This window comes from Aethalodelphis obliquidens, unplaced genomic scaffold (genome assembly GCF_003676395.1).
Source record: "Aethalodelphis obliquidens isolate GAN/ISIS:26980383/991018 unplaced genomic scaffold, ASM367639v1 scaffold24, whole genome shotgun sequence".
In the NCBI taxonomy this organism is placed as follows: domain Eukaryota; kingdom Metazoa; phylum Chordata; class Mammalia; order Artiodactyla; family Delphinidae; genus Aethalodelphis; species Aethalodelphis obliquidens.
In genome coordinates, this window is record NW_020837968.1 from 20262949 (window position 1) to 20286155 (window position 23207).

General features: G+C 39.8%; 2 pseudogenes; one reads left to right on the forward strand and one right to left on the reverse strand.

Moving 5' to 3' along the window:
- The first annotated feature begins 11596 nt into the window (after positions 1 to 11596).
- Positions 11597 to 12086, forward strand: LOC113628655 (60S ribosomal protein L21 pseudogene; annotated as a pseudogene).
- A 7787-nt stretch (positions 12087 to 19873) lies between these two features.
- LOC113628677 (hypoxanthine-guanine phosphoribosyltransferase pseudogene) lies at positions 19874 to 21423 on the reverse strand (annotated as a pseudogene).
- Positions 21424 to 23207: the final 1784 nt, after the last annotated feature.

A 23207-nucleotide genomic window follows, 5' to 3' on the forward strand; every position in this document is an offset into this window, starting at 1 on the left:
ACTAGAACAAAAAATCTGAAAATTTGTATGGAGACAAAAAAGACCCTGAATAGCCAAAGCAGTTGTGAGGGACAAAAATGGAGCTGGAGGAATCAGACTCCCTGACTTCAGACTATACTCAAAGCTACAGTAATCAAGACAGTATAGTACTGGCACAAAAACAGAAACACAGATCAATGGAACAAGATAGAAAGCCCAGAGATAAACCCATGAACCTATGGTCAACTAATTTATGACAAAGAAGGCCAGGATATACAATGGAGAAAAGACAGCCTCTTCAATAAGTGGTGCTTGGAAAACTGGACAGCTACATGTAAAAGAATAAAATTAGCACACTCCCTAGCACAATACACAAAAATAAACTCAAAATGAATTAAAGACCTAAATGTAAGACTGTAAAACTCTTAGAAGAAAATATAGGAAGAACACTCTGTGACATAAATCACAGCAAGATCTTTTTTGATCCACCGCCTAGAGTATTGGAAATAAAAACAAAAATAAACAAATGGGACCTAATGAAACTTAAAAGCTTTTGCACAGCAAAGGAAACCATAAACAAGACGAAAACACAACCCTCAGAATGACAGAAAATATTGCAAACGAATCAATGGACAAAGGATTAATCTCAAAAATATATAAGTAGCTCATGCAGCTCAATATTAAAAAAACAAACAACCCAATCCAAAAATGGGCAGAAGACCTAAGTCGACATTTCTCCAAAGAAGACATACAGATGACCAAGAAGCGCATGAAAAGCTGCTCAACATCACTAATTATTAGAGAAATGCAAATCAAAACTACAATGAGGTATCACCTCACATCAGTTAGAATGGGCATCATCAGAAAATCTACAAACAGCACTGTTGGAGAGGGTGTGGAGAAAATGGAACCCTCTTGCACTGTTGGTGGGAATGTAAATTGATACAGCCACTATGGAGAACAGTATGGAGGTTACTTATAAAACTAAAAATAGAATTACCATATGAGCCAGCAATCCCACTACTGGTCATATACCTAGAGAAAACCATAATTCAAAAAGACACATGCTGCAATGTTCATTGCAGCACTATTTACAATAGCCAGGTCATGGAAGCAACCTAAATGCCCATCGACAGACAAATGGATAAAGAAGTTGTGGTACATATATACAATGGAATATTAGCCATAAAAAGGAACGAAATTGTGTCATTTGTAGAGATGTGGTTGGATCTAGAGACTGTCGTACAGAGTGAAGTAAGTCAGAAAGCAAAAAACAAATATTGTATATTAACGCATATATGTGGAACCTAGAAAAATGGTACAGATGAACCGGTTTACAGGGCAGAAATTGAGACACAGATGTAGAGAACAAACGTATGGACTCCAAGGGGGGAAAGCTGCGGGGGTTTGGGGGTGGTGGTGTGATGAATTGGGCAATTGGCATTGACATGTATACACTAATGTGTATAAAATTGATGACTAATAAGAACCTGCTGTATAAAAAAATAGATAAAATTAAATTTTAAAAATCCAGGAAGTGCAGAGAGTCCGATACAGGATATATCCAAGGAGAAACATGCCAAGATACATATTAATCAAACTATCAAAAATTAAATACAAATAAAAATATTAAAAGCAGCAACAGAAAAGCAACAAATAACATACAAGGGAATCCCCATAAGATTTAGAGCTGATCTTTCAGCAGAAACTGTGCAAGCAGAAGCGAGTGGCAGGACATATTTAAAGTGATGAAAGGGAAAAACCTACAACAAAGATTACTCTACCCAGCAAGGATCTCATTCAGATTCGATGGAGAAATTAAAAGCTTTACAGACAAGCAAAAAATTCAGCAGCACCGAAGCAGCTTTACAACAAATGCTAAAGGAACTTCTCTAGGCAGGAAACACAGAGAAGGAAAAGACCTATAAAAAAAACCCCACAACAATTAAGAAAATAGTAATAGGAGCATACATATTGATAATTACCTAAAATGTAAATGGATTGAGGAGGGGAAGATGGCAGAAGAGCAAGACGCGGAGATCACCTTCCTCCCCACAGATACACCAGAAATACATCTACACGTGGAACAACTCCTACAGAACACCTACTGAACGCTGGCAGAAGACCTCAGATTTCCAAAAAGGCAAGAAAGTCCCCACGCACCTGGGTAGGGCAAAAGAAAAAAGAAAAAACACAGACAAAATAGGGACGGGACCTGCACCAGTGGGAGGGAGCTGTGAAGGAGGAAAAGTGTCCACACACTAGGAAGACCCTTCGCGGGCGGAGACTGCGGGTGGCAGAGGGGGAAAGCTTCAGAGCCTCAGAGGAGAGCACAGCCACAGGGGTGCGGAGGGCAAAGCGGAGAGATTCCCGCACAGAAGATCAGGGCCGACCAGTACTCACCAGCCTGAGAGGCTTGTCTGCTCACCCGCCGGGGCGGGCGGGGCTGGGAGCTGAGGCTCGGGCTTCGGTCGGAGCCCCGGGAGAGGACTGGGGTTGGCGGCGTGAACACAGCCTGCAGGGGGCTAGTGTGCCACAGCTAGCCGGGAGGGAGTCCCGGGAAAAGTCTGCACCTGCCGAAGAGGCAAGAGACTTTTTCTTACCTCTTTGTTTCCTGGTGCGCGAGGAGAGGGGATTAAGAGCGCTGCTTAAAGGAGCTCCAGAGACGGGCGCGAGCCGCGGCTATCAGCAGGGACCCCAGAGACGGGCATGAGACGCTAAGACTGCTGCTGCCGCCAACCAAGAAGCCTGTGTGCGAGCACAGGTCACTATCCACACCCCCCATCCGGGGAGCCTGTGCAGCCCGCCACTGCCAGGGTCCCATGATCCACGGACAACTTCCCCGGGAGAACGCACGGCGCGCCTCAGGCTAGTGCAACGTCATGCCGGCCTCTGCCGCCACAGGCTCGCCCCGCACTCTGTGCCCCTCCCTCCCTCCGGCCTGAGTAAGCCAGAGCCCCCGAATCAGCTGCTCCTTTAACCCCGTCCTGTCTGAGCGAAGAAACACTCAGAGGCAGGGCCAAATCCAAAGCTGAGCCCCTGTGAGCTGTGAGAACAAAGAAGAGAAAGGGAAATCACTCCCAGCAGCCTCAGAAGCAGCGGATTAAAGCTCCACAATCAACTTGATGTACCCTGCATCTGTGGAATACCTGAATAGACAACGAATCCACGCAAATTGAACAGGTGGACTTTGAGAGCAAGATTTATGATTTTTTTCCCTTTTCCTCTTTTTGGGAGTGTGTATGCTTCTGTGTGAGATTTTCTCTGTATAGCTTTGCTTCCACCATTTTTCCTAGGTAGGGTTCTATCCATCTGTCTTTTTTCTTTTTAAAAAAATTTTTTTTCTTAATAATTATTTTTTATTTTAATAACTTTATTTTATCTTACTTTATTTTATTTTATCCTTTCTTTCTTTCTTTCCTTCCTTCCCTCCCTCCTTCCTTTCTTCCTTCCTTCCTCCCTCCCTTCTTTCTTTCTTTCTACTTTTTCTCCCTTTTATTCTGAGCCATGTTGATGAAAGTCTCTTGCTGCTGCAGCCAGGAGTCAGTGCTGTGCCTCTGAGGTGGGAGAGCCAACTTCAGGACACTGGCCCACAAGAGACCTCCCAGCTCCACATAATATCAAACGGTGAAAATCTCCCAGAGATCTCCGTCTCAACACCAGCACCCAGCTTCACTCAACGACCAGCAAGCTACAGTGCTGGACACCCTATGCCAAACAACTAGCAAGACAGGAACAAAACACCACCCATTAGCAGAGAGGCTACCTAAAATCATAATAAGGCCACAGACACCCCAAAACACACCACCAGACGTGGACCTGCCCATCAGAAAGACAAGATCCAGCCTCATCCACCAGAACACAGGCACTAGTCCCCTCCACCAGGAAGCCTACACAACCCACTGAACCAACTTTAGCCACTGGGGACAGACACCAAAAACAACGGGAACTACGAACCGGCAGCCTGCAAACAGGAGACCCCAAACACAGTAAGATAAGGAAAATCAGAAGACAGAAAAACACACAGCAGATGAAGGAGCAAGATAAAAACCCACCAGACCTAACAAATGAAGAGGAAATAGGCAGTCTACCTGAAAAAGAATTCAGAATAATGATAGTAAAGATGATCCAAAATCTTGGAAATAGAATAGACAAAATGCAAGAAACATTTAACAAGGACCTAGAAGAACTAAAGATGAAACAAGCAATGATTAATAACACAATAAATGAAATTAAAAATACTCTAGATGGGATCAATAGCAGAATAATTGAGGCAGAAGAACGGATAAGTGACCTGGAAGATAAAATAGTGGAAAGAACTACTGCAGAGCAGAATAAAGAAAAAAGAAAGAAAAGAACTGAGGACAGTCTCAGAGACCTCTGGGACAACATTAAACACACAACATTCGAATTATAGGGGTTCCAGAAGAAGAAGAGAAAAAGAAAGGGACTTGAGAAAATATTTGAAGAGATTATGGTTGAAAACTTCCTAATATGGGAAAGGAAATAGTTAATCAAGTGCAGAGAGCCCCATACAGGATAAATCCAAGGAGAAATACGCCAAGGCACATATTAATCAAACTGTCAAAAATTAAATACAAAGAAAACATATAAAAGCAGCAAGGGAAAAACAACAAATATCACACAAGGGAATCCCCATAAGGTTAACAGCTGATCTTTCAGCAGAAACTCTGCAAGCCAGAAGGGACTGGCAGGACATATTTAAAGTGATGAAGGAGAAAAACCTGCAACCAAGATGACTCCACCCAGCAAGTATCTCATCAGATTAGATGGAGAAATTAAAACCTTTACAGACAAGCAAAAGCTGAGAGAGTTCAGCACCACCAAACCAGCTTTACAACAAATGCTAAAGGAACTTCTTTAGGCAAGAAACACAAGAGAAGGAAAAGACCTACAATAAAGAACACAAAACAATTAAGAAAATGGGAATAGGAACATACATATCGATAATTGCCTTAAATGTAAATGGACTAAATGCTCCCACCAAAAGACAAAATTTGCTGATTGGATACAAAAACAAGACCCATATATATGCTGTCTACAAGAGACTCACTTCAGACCTAGAGACACATAAAGACTGAAAGTGAGGGGATGGAAAAAGATATTCCATACAAATGGAAACCAAAAGAAAGCTGGAGTAGCAATTCTCATATCAGACAAAATAGACTTTAAAATAAAGACTATTAGAAGAGACAAAGAAGGACACTACATAATGATCAAGGGATCAATCCAAGAAGAAGATATAACAATTGTAAATATTTATGCACCCAACATAGGAGCACCTCAATACATAAGGCAAATACTAAGAGCCATAAAAGGGGAAATCGACAGTAACACATTCATAGTAGGGGACTTTAACACCCCACTTTCACCAATGGAAAAATCATCCAAAATGAAAATAAAGAAAGAAAGACAAGCTTTAAATGATACATTAAACAAGATGGACTTAATTGATATATATAGGACACTCCATCCAAAAACAACAGAATACACATTTTTCTTAAGTGCTCATGGAACATTCTCCAGGATAGATCATATCTTGGGTCACAAATCAAGACTTGCTAAATTTAAGAAAATTGAAATCGTATCAAGTATCTTTTCTGACCTCAACGCTGTGAGACTAGATATCAATTACAGGAAAAGATCTGTAAAACATACAAACACATGGAGGCTAAACAATACACTACTTAATAACGAAGTGATCACTGAAGAAATCAAAGAGGAAATTAAAAAATACCTAGAAACAAATGACAATGGAGATATGACGACCCAAAACCTATGGGATGCAGCAAAAGCAGTTCTAAGAGGGAAGTTTACAGGAATATAATCCTACCTTAAGAAACAGGAAACATCTCGAATAAACAACCTAACCTTGCACCTAAAGCAATTAGAGACAGAAGAACAAAAAACTCCCAAAGTTAGCAGAGGAAAGAAATCATAAAAATCAGATCAGAAATAAATGAAAAAGAAGGAAATGATAGCAAAGATCAACAAAACTAAAAGCAGGTTATTTGACAAGACAAACAAAATTGATAAACCATTAGCCAGACTCATCAAGAAAAAAAGGGAGAAGACTCAATTCAATAGAATTAGAAATGAAAAAGGAGAAGTAACAACTGACACTGCAGAAATACAAAAGATCATGAGAGATTACTACAAGCAACTCTATGCCAATAAAATTGACAACCTGGAAGAAATGGACAAATTCTTAGAAATGCACAACCTGCCAAGACTGAATCAGGAAGAAATAGAAAATATGAACAGACCAATCACAAGCACTGAAATTGAAACTATGATTAAAAATCTTCCAACAAACAAAAGCCCAGGACCAGATGGCTTCACAGGCGAATTCTATCAAACATTTAGAGAAGAGCTAACACCTATCCTTCTCAAACTCTTCCAAAATAGAGCAGAGGGAGGAACACTCCCAAACTCATTCTACGAGGCCACCATCACCCCGATACCAAAACCAGACAAGGATGTCACAAAAAAAGAAAACTACAGGCCAATATCACTGATGAACATAGATGCAAAAATCCTCAACAAAATACTAGCAAACAGAATCCAACAGCATATTAAATGGATCGTACACCATGATCAAGTGGGGTTTATTCCAGGAATGCAAGGATTCTTCAATATATGCAAATCAATCAATGTGATACACAATATTAACAAATTGAAGGAGAAAAACCATATGATCATCTCAATAGATGCAGAAAAAGCTTTCGACAAAATTCAACACCCATTTATGATAAAAACCCTGTAGAAACTAGGCATAGAGGGAACTTTCCTCAACATAATAAAGGCCATATATGACAAACCCACAGCCAACATCATCCTCAATGGTGAGAAACTGAAAGCATTTCCACTAAGATCAGGAACAAGACAAGGTTGCCCACTCTCACCACTCTTATTCAATATAGTTTTGGAAGTTTTAGCCACAGCAATCAGAGAAGAAAAGGAAATGAAAGGAATCCAAATTGGAAAAGAAGAAGTAAAGCTGTCACTGTTTGCAAATGACATGATACTATACATAGAGAATCCTAAAGATGCTACCAGAAAGCTACTAGAGCTAATCAATGAATTTGGTAAAGTAACAGGATACAAAATTAATGCACAGAACTCTCTGGCATTCCTATACACTAATGATGAAAAATCTGAAAGTGAAATCGAGAAAACACTCCCATTTACCATTGCAACAAAAAGAATAAAATATCTAGGAATAAACCTACCTAGGGAGACAAAGGACCTGTATGCAGAAAATTATAAGACACTGATGAAAGAAATTAAAGATGATACAAATAGATGGAGAGATATACCATGTTCTTGGATTGGAAGAATCAACATTGTGAAAATGACTCTACTACCCAAAGCAATCTACAGATTCAATGCAATCCCTATCAAATTACCACTGGCATTTTTCACAGAAATAGAACAAAAAATTTCATAATTTGTGTGGAAACACAAAAGACCCCAATAGCCAAAGCTATCTTGATATCGAAAAACGGAGCTGGAGGAATCAAGCTCCCTGACTTCAAACTTTACTACAAAGCTACAGTAATCAAGATGGTATGGTACTGGCACAAAAACAGAAAGATAGATCAATGGAACAGGATAGAAAGCCCAGAGATAAACCCACGCACATATGGTCACCTTATCTTTGATAAAGGAGGCAGGAATGTACAGTGGAGAAATGACAGCCTCTTCAATAAGTGGTGCTGGGAAAACTGGACAGTTACATGTAAAAGTACGAGATTAGATCACTCCCTAACACCATACACAATAATAAGCTCAAAATGGATTAAAGACCTAAATGTAAGGCCAGAAACTATCAAACTCTTAGAGGAAAACATAGGCAGGACACTCTATGACATAAATCACAGCAAGATCCTTTTTGACCCACCTCCTAGAGAAATGGAAATAAAAACAAAAATAAACAAATGGGACCTAATGAAACTTAAAAGCTTTTGCACAGCAAAGGAAACCATAAACAAGACCAAAAGTCAACCCTCAGAATGGGAGAAAATATTTGCAAATGAAGCAACTGACCAAGGATTAATCTCCAAAATTTATAAGCAGCCCATGCAGCTTAATAACAAAAAAACAAACAACCCAATCCAAAAATGGGCAGAAGACCTACATAGACACTTCTCCAAAGAAGATATCCAGACTGCCAGCAAACACATGAAAGAATGCTCAATATCACTAATCATTAGAGAAATGCACATCAAAACCACAATGAGATATCATCTCACACAAGTCAGGATGGCCATCATCAAAAAATCTAGAAACAATAAATGCTGGAGAGGTTGTAGAGAAAAGGGAACCCTCTTGCACTGTTGGTGGGAATGTGAATTGATACAGCCACTATGGAGGACAGTATGGAGGTTCCTTAAAAAACTACAAAGAGAACTACCATATGACCCAGCAATCCCACTACTGGGCATACACCCTCAGAAAACCATAATTCAAAAAGAGTCATGTACCACAATGTTCATTGCAGCTCTATTTACAATAGCCCGGAGATGGAAACAACCTAAGTGTCCATCATCGGATGAATGGATAAAGAAGATGTGGCACATATATACAATGGAATATTACTCAGCCATAAAAAGAAACGAAATTGAGCTCTTTGTAATGAGGTGGATAGACCTAGAGTCTGTCATACAGAGTGAAGTAAGTCAGAAAGAGAGAGACAAATACCGTATGCTAACACATATATATGGAATCTAAGGGGAAAAAAAATGTCATGAAGAACCTAGGGGTAAGACAGGAATAAAGAAAGACCTACTAGAGAACGGACTTGAGGATATAGGGAGGGGGAAGGGTGAGCTGTGACAAAGCGAGAGAGAGGCATGGACATATATACACTACCAAACGTAAGGTAGATAGCTAGTGGGAAGCAGCCGCATAGCACAGGGAGATCAGCTCGGTGCTTTGTGACCGCCTGGAGGGGTGGAATAGGGAGGCTAGGAGGGAGGGAGACGCAGAGGCAAGAGATATGGGAACACATGTATATGTATAACTGATTCACTTTGTTATAAAGCAGAAACTAACACACCATTGTAAAGCAATTATACTCCAATAAAGATGTTAAAAAAAAAATAGATGTAGGGCTTCGCTGCTGGCACAGTGCTTAAGAATCCACCTGCCAATGCAGGGGACACTGGTTCAAGCCCTGGTCCAGGAAGATTACACATGCTGTGGAGCAACTAAGCCCGTGCACCACAACTACAGAGCCTGTGCTCTAGAGCCCATGAGCCACAACTACTGAGCCCATGAGCTACAACTACTGAGCCTGCATGCCACAACTACTGAAGCCCGCGTGCCTAGAGCCCGTGCTCCACAACAAGAGAAGCCACCACAATGAGAAGCCTGTGCACCGCAACGAAGAGTAGCCCCCACTCGCCACAACTAGAGAAAGCCCACACGCAACAACGAAGACCCAACTCAGACAAAAAAAACCCAAATAGATGTAAAGTAGATGAGGGTACTAACCATACTAATAGTTCAGGGAAAAGTGTCTAAACAGAGGAAGCAGCCAGTGCAAATGCTCTAGTGTTTGAGAAACAATAGGGCAGTCTGAAGTATTCCCAATACGCAGAGGCTACTGGGAAGATATTGTTAGGGAGGCATAGGTGTTAGATTCCCCATAAAGCTATATTACCAGCTATTGTATTCACTGTGAGCCAAGGGGAAGCTGACTTTTTGAGCAGGGAGCTGATATAATTTGATTCTATTTAACCAGATCACCCTGGAGTTTTTAAAGGGCAGATTTATAAGGACAAGGACAAAATCAGGTGAAATCTATAAGGAAGCTTTTGCATATTCCAGGCAATCAATGATGGTAGCTGAGAGGATTTATTGTAGGATTGAGGTGTGTATTTGAATAAATCATCAAGGATTGACGTTGGCAGGTGAGAGGACCTTGGTCCTTGTCCTCTTTGAAGAAAGAATTCCACAAAGAAACACTGTATAGCAGGCACAGAGTTTATTGGCAGCGCAGTGAGTGCAAATAGAACAAAGATGCAGTTAATTTAGAGCAGAAGCAAAGCAGAAATACACACCCAGAGAAGAGTATGGGCATCCTACCTAATGAGGAGAGTGCCAGAGAGGTGATTTAAATCAGTTATATAGGGTGGTTCTTCCCAGTCTTTGTTCTCCTCTGGCCAATTACATCGCTTCTTTGCCCACATATGACCTGTCCCAGTGCCCTGCCCGACACGTGTGCACAACTTTTAGCCAAGATGGATTCCAGCTCGAGGGCCTATGGGAGATTGATAGCACCTACTATGGAGTAATGTCCTCTCCCTTTTTGACCACTGAGGAGTCTTTCTGTGCATGTGCAGTGAGGGAGGTCTCCTTGACCTCAGGAGTGCTAGATGTGGTCACCTTATCTCTTTACTCCAGCAGAGCTCAGCTTCTGCCACTAACTTTGTCCTTGAAAAGGACAAAGCTCCTTTGTGTCAGGGCAAACAAAGCTCCAATTCACTCCACTTGACAAACTCCAGCTTTTCAACCCAGTGACCCATCTACCTCCTACCTTAGGACGAAACCAAGTTTTTTGTCCTGAGCAACTAAAAAGATAGGTATGGGGAAAGTCATAGCTGATTTTAGGTTGAAGTGAGAGAAAGAGATCAGAAGTTCAGTTTTAGGCATGTTAAGTTTGAGAAGTTTCTCAGAGAGCCACGTGGAGATGTTCAGAAGGTATTTAGTATATAAATCTATACAAAGATCTATATATCCATGTAACTATGCACTTACTTACCTACCTACCTGTAAACCTATTTTTTTTTAATTTTTAATTCAATTGTTTTACTTGATTATTCATTTTATATTGCTATGTCTAATGAAACCTCTTATTTATTTTGTTTGTCTGATGCAAATTAATCAGGAATTGGCCAATTAAAAAACTTAACTTGGCAAATGCAAAGCTGACTGTTCCATTGAGATCAATGTTCACAGAAAGATTGTAAGCTAGAATAAATCCTCATTTGATATTTTAAAGATTATGTTAATGTACATTTTCTAGAAACTAAATTTTTTCCCATGGAACAAAAATAATTGGTAACATTAAATATTCAGATAGAGATATGTTGTATTTTCCTATGTAATTCAGTAATATATTCATGAGAGTGGTATAGATTTTAGAAATACCATCCAATATTCCAACTTTCAAAACTGTATCAATCTGTAGTGAAGGAGACACTGGCTGAGTTACTGGTAGATTGGCTACCTGAATCAATCAGTATTTACTGTAGAAAAAAGACATATTAACAGTTTTTCAGCAACAGGTATCAAATACAGGGAATCAGATATTTATAAAATTGTTTAGGTACTAAAGAAATAAAAGCCAAAGGGAGAATTTGTAAGTTTCAGTTTTACTCATGAGTTTTTAGCCAGAGAATCGGTAAGATGCTGCTTCTCATCTCCCTGCTTCTTCACGACACTGTCACCATTACTATTCCTGGCTTGCAGAGCCAAGGCAATGAAAAATGACCTAAAGTCGCTGGGGAAAAAACCCCAGAACCTCACTTCTAGAAAAGCATATACTTCTGGTCTTTTGGCGGGAGCTGCCATCTTCCAGCAATTCACCAGAATGACCAAAACAAAGGGCAAGAGGAGAGGCACCTGTTATATGTTCTCTAGGCCTTTAGAAAACATGGATTTGTTCCTTTGGCCACATACTTGCAAATCTACAAGAAAGGTGATATTGTAGACATCAAGGGAATAGGCACTGTTCAAAAAGCAATGCCCCACAGATGTCACCATAGCAAATCTGGAAGAGTCTACGATGTTACCTGACCTGGAATGCTGTTACCATTGTTGAAAAACAAACAAGTTAAGGGCAAGATTCTTGCCAAGAGAATTAATGTGTGATAAAGCATATTAAGCACTCTGAGAGCCGAGATACCTTCCTGAAACATGTGAAAGAAAGTGATCAGGAAGCAAAAGAGAAAGATTTTGGGGTTCAGTTGAAGCACTGGCGTGCTCCACCCAGAGAGGCACACTTCGTGAGAACCAACAGAAAGGAGCCTGAGCTGTTGGAATCCATTCCCTGTGAATTCATGGCATGGCTGGTGTAAAGAAAATAAAAGACCTGGACTGTAAAACAAACAAACAAAAACAGGCACTTCTGCTCACCACTAGTACAGGAAGATTAATAGGACATCCACTTCCTTTCTACCTTCTGAACGTCATGCAAGTTTATCTCATTGGTAGAACTTAAAATCCCATCCAGAAATCTGGAGGCAAGGGAATTGAGATATGTAATTCCCAGGCTTACAGTCCTTCCACCAGAAGGGAGAGCACAGAAGGATTTTGGAACTGATGTCATTGCCAAAATTCCATTATTTCCCACAGTTCAACCTAATGACTTATATTTTAACTTTTGAACAATGGCAAAATCAAAAATAGCATGTGTTGATCTATAATAACACAACCCATTCCTCATTTACATGAAGATGTCCTGAAACTCTCTTTTCAAGGTAGAGATCCACAGTTGAATCAATCACTATATCCATCTCTGGGTGATGGTTATGTTTCTTTTTTTTTTTCTAATGAAAATATACTGTTCTATGATAATCAGAGATAAAATTATAAGGTAAAGGTCCACCAACACATCTTACATGTAATATTTAGGAAGAAAGGAAATAGTGGCTACTATATGCCACTTAAAATGAAAGGGAAGAGTGTGCCTGTTTCTAAATGCCTAAAACTAGTCATGAGATGTTGGTGCTTTTAATTTCATTTTTCCACTACCTAGTCCATCTCTTTCTTGTCTTCAAATCATTTTAGTTATTTATGATTATTTACTTGGTGGAAATTTCTTGGTAGCTCCAACTACATTAGATTCAGTGGTCTTCATTAATTAGACAAGGAAGTACAATGAAGTATCCCTTGGAAATCTTCTGGATTCCAGATACACATCCCTTTATAACCATTACATAGCAGGATCAATCACTCCAACCAGGGTAATAACACACACCATTGCCTGCTGGTTTCAGAGCCATGAAGCCCAAACTATCCAGTATGCAGTCTCAATGCTCAGATCAATCTAAATGCTTCCATATATATTCAGCTGAAATTTAAATGTGATACTTTTTCCTAATTAATGCTCTAAATTTCATGTAAGACTTAGCTATGTTCTTAATTCACTCACCTCTTAATTCTGGAACCAAAAGTATTAGATGGGTCTGGTTTTTAGAGACAGCTATGTTCTGCTACTATAAAAAAATTAAAAAAACACTTAAGAGTGATCTGAAAAATGCATAAAAGTATTTTTAAATCACATTTGGGCTGAAAATTTAAAGTCCCAAACTAGTAATTTCCCACTCACAGGCTATTGCATATTGACAAAATCAACCAGTCCATCAAGTCTTGTAGTGACTAATCCTTCATACTGTTTCTTTTGTAACAGCCAGTTCATCTCCCTAACTAAGCCTTGCCTTCAAAGGGCACATTATTCAGGCACACATGATAATTTAAAGAGTTATTTGCAATTTCATACTATGGAAAGCCAGTATATATTTTCCACTTAGGACCTTCCAAAACAACCTGCAGAGATGAAACAATTCCCAGCTGCCATTTTTGATGGTCAAGTTCTTGGAAACACTTTTGGTTCTCTATTCTATTTTATTCAAGTCTTGTAAGGAAGCCAAAAACTTCTTTAAGTACTTTAAGCAAAAAAAAAAAATAAACTAATATAGAGAATTGATACTTACAAAACCATTAGAATTTTTGGATGAGTGAAAGTCTCTAGATTCCTTTCTGGGTTTTTTAGTTGTGACTTAAATAATCAGAAATTTGCTCTTAGGAAACATTTATAAAATGATTGGAAATCCTCACTGATTACTGAGACTTCCCTGAATATTTATGGAGTTAAGGGAGAATAACTTGCAGCCCCTGTAATGTGTGGTTATAGGGATTGCACAGAAGAGCAGGAAATAATTTCATTGAAATAAAAGGAAAAGGTAAAGAAGAGATCTCAACATAGACTCACAGCTGTCCGCCTCAGGGTTCTGATGTAACGTGACATGGAAAATATAATAAAGATTGTTGTATATTGATTCAGATCTTTATAGATATTTTCTAAACAAGACAATGTGAAAAATAGTTATTTAACCTTGGGAATGTTACAGCAAACTAGCAAACATTATCTCTCTCCTCCCATATCTTACAGTCTTGGGAGAAATACAGATGAGCAGGCAGAGTTACAACTGAATGTGTTAAGTGTATTGTTGGTGCAGAAATAGGAGAGTAATATTAGTTACTAAGAATAATTTTAAATTTAATTTTTAAAACCCTCAAATTGCTTTAGAAAGTATTGTATGTTTATGTTTTTGTTTTTTCATCATATAAGTAGATTCTAAGGATTGATGCATATATCCTGGAATAGAATAAAGCCCAGAAATAAACTCATGCACTTATAGTCAATTAATCTACGACAAAGGAGACAAGAATAGGCAATGGAGAAAAGACAGTCTCCTCAGTAAGTGGTGCTGGTAAAAGTGGACAGCTACATGTAAAAGAATGAAATTAGAACACTCCCTAACACTATACACAAAAATAAACTCAAAACTAATTAAAGATCTAAATGTAAGACCAGAAACCATAAAACTCCTAGAAGAAAATATAGGCAGAACACTCTTTGACATAAATCATAACAATATATTTTTGAATATGTCTCATAAGGCAAAAGAAGCAAAAACAAAAATAAACAAATAAGACCTAATTAAACTTAAAATTTTGCATGGCAAAGGAAACCATCAGCAAAACAAAAAGACAGCCTACTGAAAGGGATAAAATATTTGCAAATGATATGACTGATAAGAGGTTAATATCCAAAACATGTGAACAGCTCATAGAAGATTGAAAAATGGGCAGGAGACCTGACTAGACATTTTTCCAAAGAAGACATACAGATGGCCATCAGGCACATGATAAATGTTCAACATTGCTAATAATCAGGGAAATGCAAATCAAAACCACAATGAGATATCACCTCACACCTGTCAGAATGTCTATCATCAAAAAGACCACAAATAACAAATGTCGGCAAGGATGTGGAGAAAAAGGAACCCTTGTACTCTGTTGGTGGGAATGTAAATTGGTATAGCCACTGTGGAAACAGTATGGAGGTTCCTAAAAAACCTAAAAATACAACTATCATGTGATCCAGAAATTCCACTCCTGGGAATATATCCATAGAAAATGAAAACACTAATTTGAAAAGATACATGCACCCCAATGTTCATAACAGCATTTTTCACAATAGTCAATATATGGAAGCCACCTAAGTATTCATCAACAGATGAATGGATAAAGAAGATGTGGTATATACATGCAATGGAATACTACTCAGCCATGAAAAAGAATGAAATTTTGCCATTTGCAACAACTTGGATGGATCTGGAGGGTATTGTGTTTAGTGAAATAAGTCAGACAGAGAAAGACACTATGTTATCGCTCATATGTAGAATCTAAAAAATAAAACAAATGAATGAATATAACAAAAAAGATTCACAGGTATTGAGAACAAACAAGTTAGTGGCTACTAGTGGAGAGAGGGAAGGGGGAAGGGGCAAGAAAAGGCAGCGGGTTAAGAGGTTGTGGTAGGTCACACAGCATCACCCTGATTTTTCCTGCAAGTTCTCAGACCTTCCCTGTGCTCTGTGGAGTCAGAGCCCTTTAACAAGACATTGATCACAGTTTCAAACCTACAAATGCGAGAAAGATCCTGAAGGAATCACCTTTCAACTTCTCACTTCTTTGGGCCCATTATAGCTCTCACCCCTAAGTTTACAAACCTGAAATTCCAACTGTATTGACAAATTTGAAATGTGGCTAGTGAGACTGAGCAATTTGGATGCTTTATTTTATCATAATAGCTTGAGTTAATTATAGATTGAATTAAATTAATTATAAACAGGCATATCTGGCTGATGGTTGCCACACTGTACAGTGCACCTCTAGAGATCTGAAGAGGAGGATGTTACCGCCTCTCCCCTGGCTGTTCCTTGCTGCAGAGTCATTTGCTGGCCTGATCTGTTCATTCATTTGTAGGTATTTCCTGTGCTCATGCAGATGTGCTAGGCATTATGTGAGGCCCTGGGGACACTCAAACAGTAATGTCAACGCCTAAGTCTTAGAGGAATTCCCAGCAGGGTGCCCACTTGTAAGCAGAGGTGAAGAGCATGGTCCAGTGTTCCTCTGCTAGACATATTCAGAGAGCAGGTACAAATGGGAGGGAAGTAAATTTCACTCTCCTCAGGAGCCCATCCTTCTCACCCCTGACTCTGGAAGATCCAGGGATAGCAGGGGCAAAAGGCCCTAAGGAGGTAAATGACTTGTACACTGAAAACTACCAAAGATTTCTCAAAGAATTAAAGGCAACACATTAATTGGAATGACATTCCATGTTCATATACTGGAAGACAATATTGTTGACATTTCTATACTACCCAAAGTGATGCACAGATTCATTTGCAACATCTATCAGAATTCCAATGCCATCTTAATAGAAATGGAAGGACATTCTTCAAATACATAGGGAACCACAAAAGGCCCCAAAGAGCCAAAACAATCTGGACAACAAAGAACGAAGATAGAGGTTTCACACTTCCTGACATCAAAACATTACAAAGTCACAGCAATCAAAACAATATGGCACTGGCATAGAAATAGGCAGATAGACCTATGGACCAGAATAAAGAGCCCCCAGATAAACTGACACATACATGGCCAAATGATAATCGCCGAGGTTCTAAGATGACACCGTGGGAAAGAATAGTCTCTTCAACAGTCAACAGAATGAAAAGGCAACATACAGAATGGGAGGGAATATTTGCACTCCTATATCTGAAAAAAGTCTTATATACAAAACACACAAGAACTACTACAACTCAACTGCAAAAGGAAAAAAAAAAAGATTATTAACAAATATCCACTGGGAAGGCAGAGAGCAGATTACAAAGGTGAAACAAGCCAGGTTCCCAGACCTAAAGAAACCTCTAATTTAGGTGAGGAGACATAGAAAAATAAACTACATGCAAGGTTGTGTGTGCTGGGTCCACGTAAGCATATATTTATTGAATCATTTATTCATTCAGCCAACATGAATGGAAACATCCCAGGCTCCCTGCTAGGGATATATAGTCTAGGGTGGCATACACTTCAGATGGAAGGTGCTATATACCAGAGTTGTGGTGGGCTCGCTGGATCTCATTCCAAAATTGCCTTGCAAAGCTCTCACAAAATCTACATTTTTTTTTTTTCAGTTTTACAGCACACTTTTTAAAAAAAATTTTTATTTTTAAATTTTACTGAAGTATGTGGAATCTAAAATAGGACACAGGGACTTCCCTGGCTGTCCAGGGGTTAAGACTTTGCCTTCCAATGCAGGGAGTGTGGGTTCAATCCCTCTTTGGGGAGCTAAGATCCCACATGCCTCGGCGCCAAAAAACCAAAACATAAAACAGAAGCAATATTGCAATAAGTTCAATAAAGACTTAAAAAAAATGGTCCACATCAAAAAATGTAAAAACAAAATAAAAATTCTTTGAAAATAAAATAAAATAGGACACAAATCAACATACCTATGAAACAAAAACAGACTCACAGATATAGAGAATAGACTTGTGGTTGCCAAGGGGGAGAGGGGTGGGGGAGGGAAGGTTTGGGAGTCTGGGATTAGCAGAGGCAAGCTATTATATATAGGATGGATAAACAATAAGGTCCTATTGTATAGCACAGGGACTCTGGTGACAAACCATGATGGAAAAGCATATGAATATATTCTTTGTATATATATATGGTTTGTCACAGGATATTTGAATATAGTTCCCTGTGTGTGTATAACTGAGTCACTTTGCCATACAGAAGAAATGACCACTTCATTTATTTTTGCATAAGGGAAAATAGCATTCAACACAACTTACTGACCCAGACACTGGAGAGGAATGAATCCTCATTGGTTTGCACTGGAAGAGGCAGCTCTGGAGCTATGGTGTGGGAGAAAGAAGTGATAGAGCTGGAAGGGAGAAATCATTTCCATGCTGGAAACCTTAAGTGGGACTTCCCATCTTACTGACCACTGAATGTCCAAAGTGCTGGGTACTGAGTAATAATATTTGAGTAAATGAATAAATGAAAGAATATTCCCACAACCCCAAAGTATTCACTAAATAATCCTCATGCCAACTGTGACAATTAAGAAATGAGGGGGCCAAGAGGGAGGGCCTGGTCTAGCTGCTAAGCTACTTCGAGGTCTTACTCCTGTGAATTTGCTTCTCCTGGAGAACAACTGCCTGGCCACGCAGGGTGGTGCTGGAAAGTGGTAGTCACTGCAATCTGGAGGGCGAGGCCATGTTTTTGTTCTGACTCTGTGAACTCCTGGCATGAGAAGCAGTCACTGTCTCTGTGCTGCCCTAGACAGATCGGAGCCCCTCTTTGGGATGCCTCGTGGAAGGCCGAGCTTAATGAGAGATGACACTCTCACTCTCACTCTGTCCAATTAAAAATGCTGATTAATGAGCTCCCTGGGCTAACCGATAAGTAAGATTCTAAGACCAAGGGTACTCCCTGGGGAGGTGACCTTTCTGGAGGAGGTCATAAATTTGCATAACTGGGTCTACTTACTTTCTTGAGGGTTTGAGGGATTCTTGGCCAACCGCTGAGCCATATCTGGAAGACTCCCCACATTCCACCTACTTCTTTCCCCCTGCCCGTCCACTGTCCAGCCACTCACTTGGTAGAGAAGATCTAGGTCACTCAAAATGAACTCAGGCACCTTCTAACCTTTCTTATCTGTCCCCTCACCCTCATCTTTCTTCTCTGCAGTAGTCAGTGCCTGCCTCTGGGCCCTTGGTCTCTTTCTCGCCCTCCTCCTCCAGGGAGCACAGGGCATCGATCATTCCCCTTCTCACCCTCAGTCCTTCTGCCCCACACACCTTCTCTTATCCCCACACTTCCATTGACCTTGCTGTCCCTGCCAGTTACCTCCTCTTTCTTTTTAAGTTCAAAGTTTTTTTTTCTGTTTAAAAAGCATTACGTGTATATTGGAGAAATTTGGAAAATGCAAAAAGGTATCAGAAAGAAAAGTCACCTATTATTCCACTACCATGAGACAACCACTTTTAAATTCATTAACAGTTCTGTTGATGCCTAAACTCTTGTGTGTCTGTGTGTGTGTGTGTGGGGGGTGTAGGTGTACAATATACATCTTCATAAAATTGGTGGCATGTTGCATTTACTATGTTATAATTTCCCATTTAACGTATCACGGACATTTTGTCATATGATGTGGCTAAAATATATATTTTGATGATTGCTATCTCAAAATGGCTGTATTTAACCAATCTTTATTAGATATTTAATGTTTTCTATTTTTTTCTTTTAAAGAGACAGCCTTCATTTTAAGAATTTTTACATTCAAGAATTCAAAAAGTAGTAGGTTTTTGGAATTTATTGATCTGCATTTAAAAGGAATTTTGACAAAGATTCACCGGAAATAATCTGAACAAGCGGAAAAATACAGTTAATATTACTGAAACCTACTAAAATAATTCCAGGACATATGGTTTATCCAACATAACAGCACCTCTAAGTGCTGTCACTGACAAGAAACTTAATCCTTTCTACTTTTCTAAACACACAGTGGTATAATCAACAACATTCAATCACTTCTGTTCTTTTTTGAATAAATAAAAATTAAAATACCAATTAAAAAACTAATATATTCTTCTCTTTAAATGTCTCTCTCAGATATAATTTCAATATTTTTATTCAATAGTGATGTGGTTTAAGAGAATTTTCATTCACGAGTCCAACAACAATCCCCCCAAAGGGAACTGATCGTCCATAGGCCCATAGTGCAAATAAAGAGTTTGGGACTACAGCAACTGACATTTCTAAAATACAAAACAGATAAAATTCTTAGAAGACACATGCACTAAGCTCTACTGAGCAACTGAAAACAGAACTGGAAGATTTAATAATTTTACTGGTGATTTCAATGGGACTCTAGATGTTGCCAAACTCAACTTAAACTCTCTCTTAGGCTTTGTATTTTGGTTTTCCAGTTTCACTAATAACACAAACATGATTCAAATCCCTGAAGTATTCATTATAGTCAAGGGCATATCCTACAACAAACTTGTCTGGAATTTCAAATCCATCAAAGTCTGGTCTATATCCAACACTTCGAGGGGTGCTTTTCACCAGCAAGCTCGCAACCTTGACCATCTTTGGATTAAGCCGCTTGACCAAGGAAAGCAAGGTTTGCGTCATTTGACCAGCGTCAATTATATCTTCAGCAATCATGACAGTCTTTCCAGTCAAAGTTGAGAGATCATCTCCACAAATTACTTTTAAGGCGCCTGTTGACCGGTCACTACAGTAGCTCTTCAGTCTGATAAAATCTACAGTCATAGGAATGGATCTATCACTATTTCTGTTCAGCGCTTTGATGTAATCCAGCAGGTGAGCAAAGAATTTATAGCCCCCCTTGAGCACACAGAGGGCCACGATGTGACGGCCTCCCATCTCCTCCATCACATCTCAAGCCAGCCGTTCAGTCCTGTCCATGATTAGTCCATGAGGAATAAACACCTTTTCCAAATCCTCAGCATAATGATTAGGTATACAGAATAAATCTAGGTCATAACCTGGCTCGTCATCACTAATCATGACGCAGGGGCTGCAGGTCGCTATAACGCAGCCTGCTGGCACGCGGGCTGAGGGCAGCCTGGTGAGGAGACTGCATGTGGGAAAGCCAGAGGTCCATCCCAGCGCTCTTCCTAATGTCTGCTATTTTCTGCCATCATAAATGTGTCCATCGTTTATTATTTATGCGAATAAATTCCTAGAAATATAATTATGTGGGTATGTCAACATTTTTAAGCCTTTCGATATTTTATCAGATTATGAGCCCAAAGATTTGCACAAATTTATATTCTCCCAGCTCTGTGTCTGTTTGCCTTTTCTGAGCATCCCCTGGGGATACCCCTCCTCCCCAAACTGGGTCTTATCATTTAAAAAAGTAATTGCTCTCCCTGTGCTATACAGTAAAATATATGTAAAGAATGTATACATATGTATAACTGAGCCACTTTGCTGTACAGCAGTAATTAACACAACATTGTAAATCACCTATACTTCAATTAAAAAAAAATTGCTAATCTAGCAATGTTCTCTCTCTCCATGTTTTCACCACCTATTTATTTTTTATCTTTTGCAATCTGATTTCTGGCCTCACAGCTTTTCTAATCCAAAAATCTCTTCCAGACTTGATTCTTCTTGTTCCTTTGATTTGTTTTATTTTCTTGATCTCTGGAGGCTCTCTGTCCATGCAGCCTGGAGCCCTGAAGTTAGACATTCTGCTCTGGTCCCCACAGCCCTCTAGCAGACTCCTTCCTGTCAGCCTTTCCCAGTGAGCTTGAACTTCTGGACTGTTGGGGCAGATTTTAATACACCCCTCATCTGGATGGATGGATGGCTGGATGGCTGGATGGCTGGATGGATGGGTGGATGGATGGATGGATGGATGATAAGTCTGCGTCCTCTCCCCTGTCTCTGGTTTTTCCTACACCCTCTGTTTCCCTGCTCGGACTACGTATGCCCCCTGTGCCCCTCCACCACCAATACCAGTAGTCTCCTTCTCTGCCCTAGCTGGGGGCTCACATCTCTAGGGCTGACTTCCAACTTCACATCTCAATCCTGAATCATGGACAGTTTCCATGTCTGCTGAACATCTTCTTCTGAATGTCTGGCCACCTCATCAATTCTGTCAATAACTCATAACAAATTCAAGGTCTCCCTCTTTCTCTAAGCCCCTCTTCTTTACTTCGTCTACTTCTGTTTGTGGCTAGAGCGACCATGACATACTTGACTCCTTTTCCCCTCTTTATCTCTTCCACCAATTGTCCACCAAGCCCCATAGGAGAACGTCTGCCTGGTGGGCTTCTCCATCTACAGCCCTCTTGCCAGTCTCACGGCCACTGCCTTAGCTCAGGTCCTCATCCTCCTTCTCTGGACAATCTCATTAGCTTCTTTCCTACGGGTCTCCTTCTCCTGATCTCTCTCTGCTCCAAATCAGCCCATGGCCCCAACGGTCACCAAAGGCTCTTACCAGAGCCATCTCCTTGAAACACTTCTGGTCAACTCAATTATCAGCTTAAAACTTTTCACTAGTCAGTAGTTCCTCACTGACTACAGAATACCAACCTCAACCTTTTTAGCCTATCTTATAAAAACACTTCGGATTTCAGTTCCAATCTTCACTCTTAGCCTTAACTCCCACCTCACCCAGCAAAGATCCATCTGATAGGGGCACCCACATTACAGGAACACGCCTTACCCTTTGCCACCTACATATCTTTGTTGATGTTATTCTTTCCACTTGGATTTGCCATGCTTCAGAGACCAGATTAAATCTTACATCTTCCAAAGAACATTCCTCATTCTTAAAAAATTTAAAAGTGACCCTTTATCCCTATGAATCCTTACATCATTTACAGGTAACATACTTGGACCTTCTTATGTAGGTTTGTCTGGCACTGAGGAGGGATCCTGAGATGAAGGTTGAAGGGACTGGGATGAGTTGATCATGTTACCCTTATGTTACTCACTGCAAAATGCCTTAATAATGCTAACATTTACTGGACATTTACACGAGAAAGCATACTGCATGCATTGCCTTGTTTAACTTTCACAGTATATGAGGCAAACTGGTAGCTCAAAGATTTCTATATAGGAGGGGCTTCAGGGCTGCAATATAACTGGAAGGGGGAGATGCCAAGTAAACAGGCTGTTTTTAACTTAGATTTCATACTGATTCAAGGTGGCTTTGGAGGATGCTCATGGCAGTTATGGAAGAGAGGGACTAAAACTTCCCAACCCACCACTTGGAGAGGCCAACTGGTAAGTGTTATTCTTATCCCCATTGCACAAATGAGGAAACTGATGCTTAGAGAGGTTGAGTGACTTGCCCAAGGTCACACAGCTGACCCAGGGTGGAGTTGAGCCTTGAGCCCAGTCCTGTTTTTTTTTTTTTAACATCTTTATTAGAGTATAATTGCTTTACAATGGTATGTTAGTTTCTGCTTTATAACAAAGTGAATCAGTTATACATATACATATGTTCCCATATCTCTTCCCTCTTGCGTCTCCCTCCCTCCCACCCTCCTTATCCCACCCCTCCAGGCGGT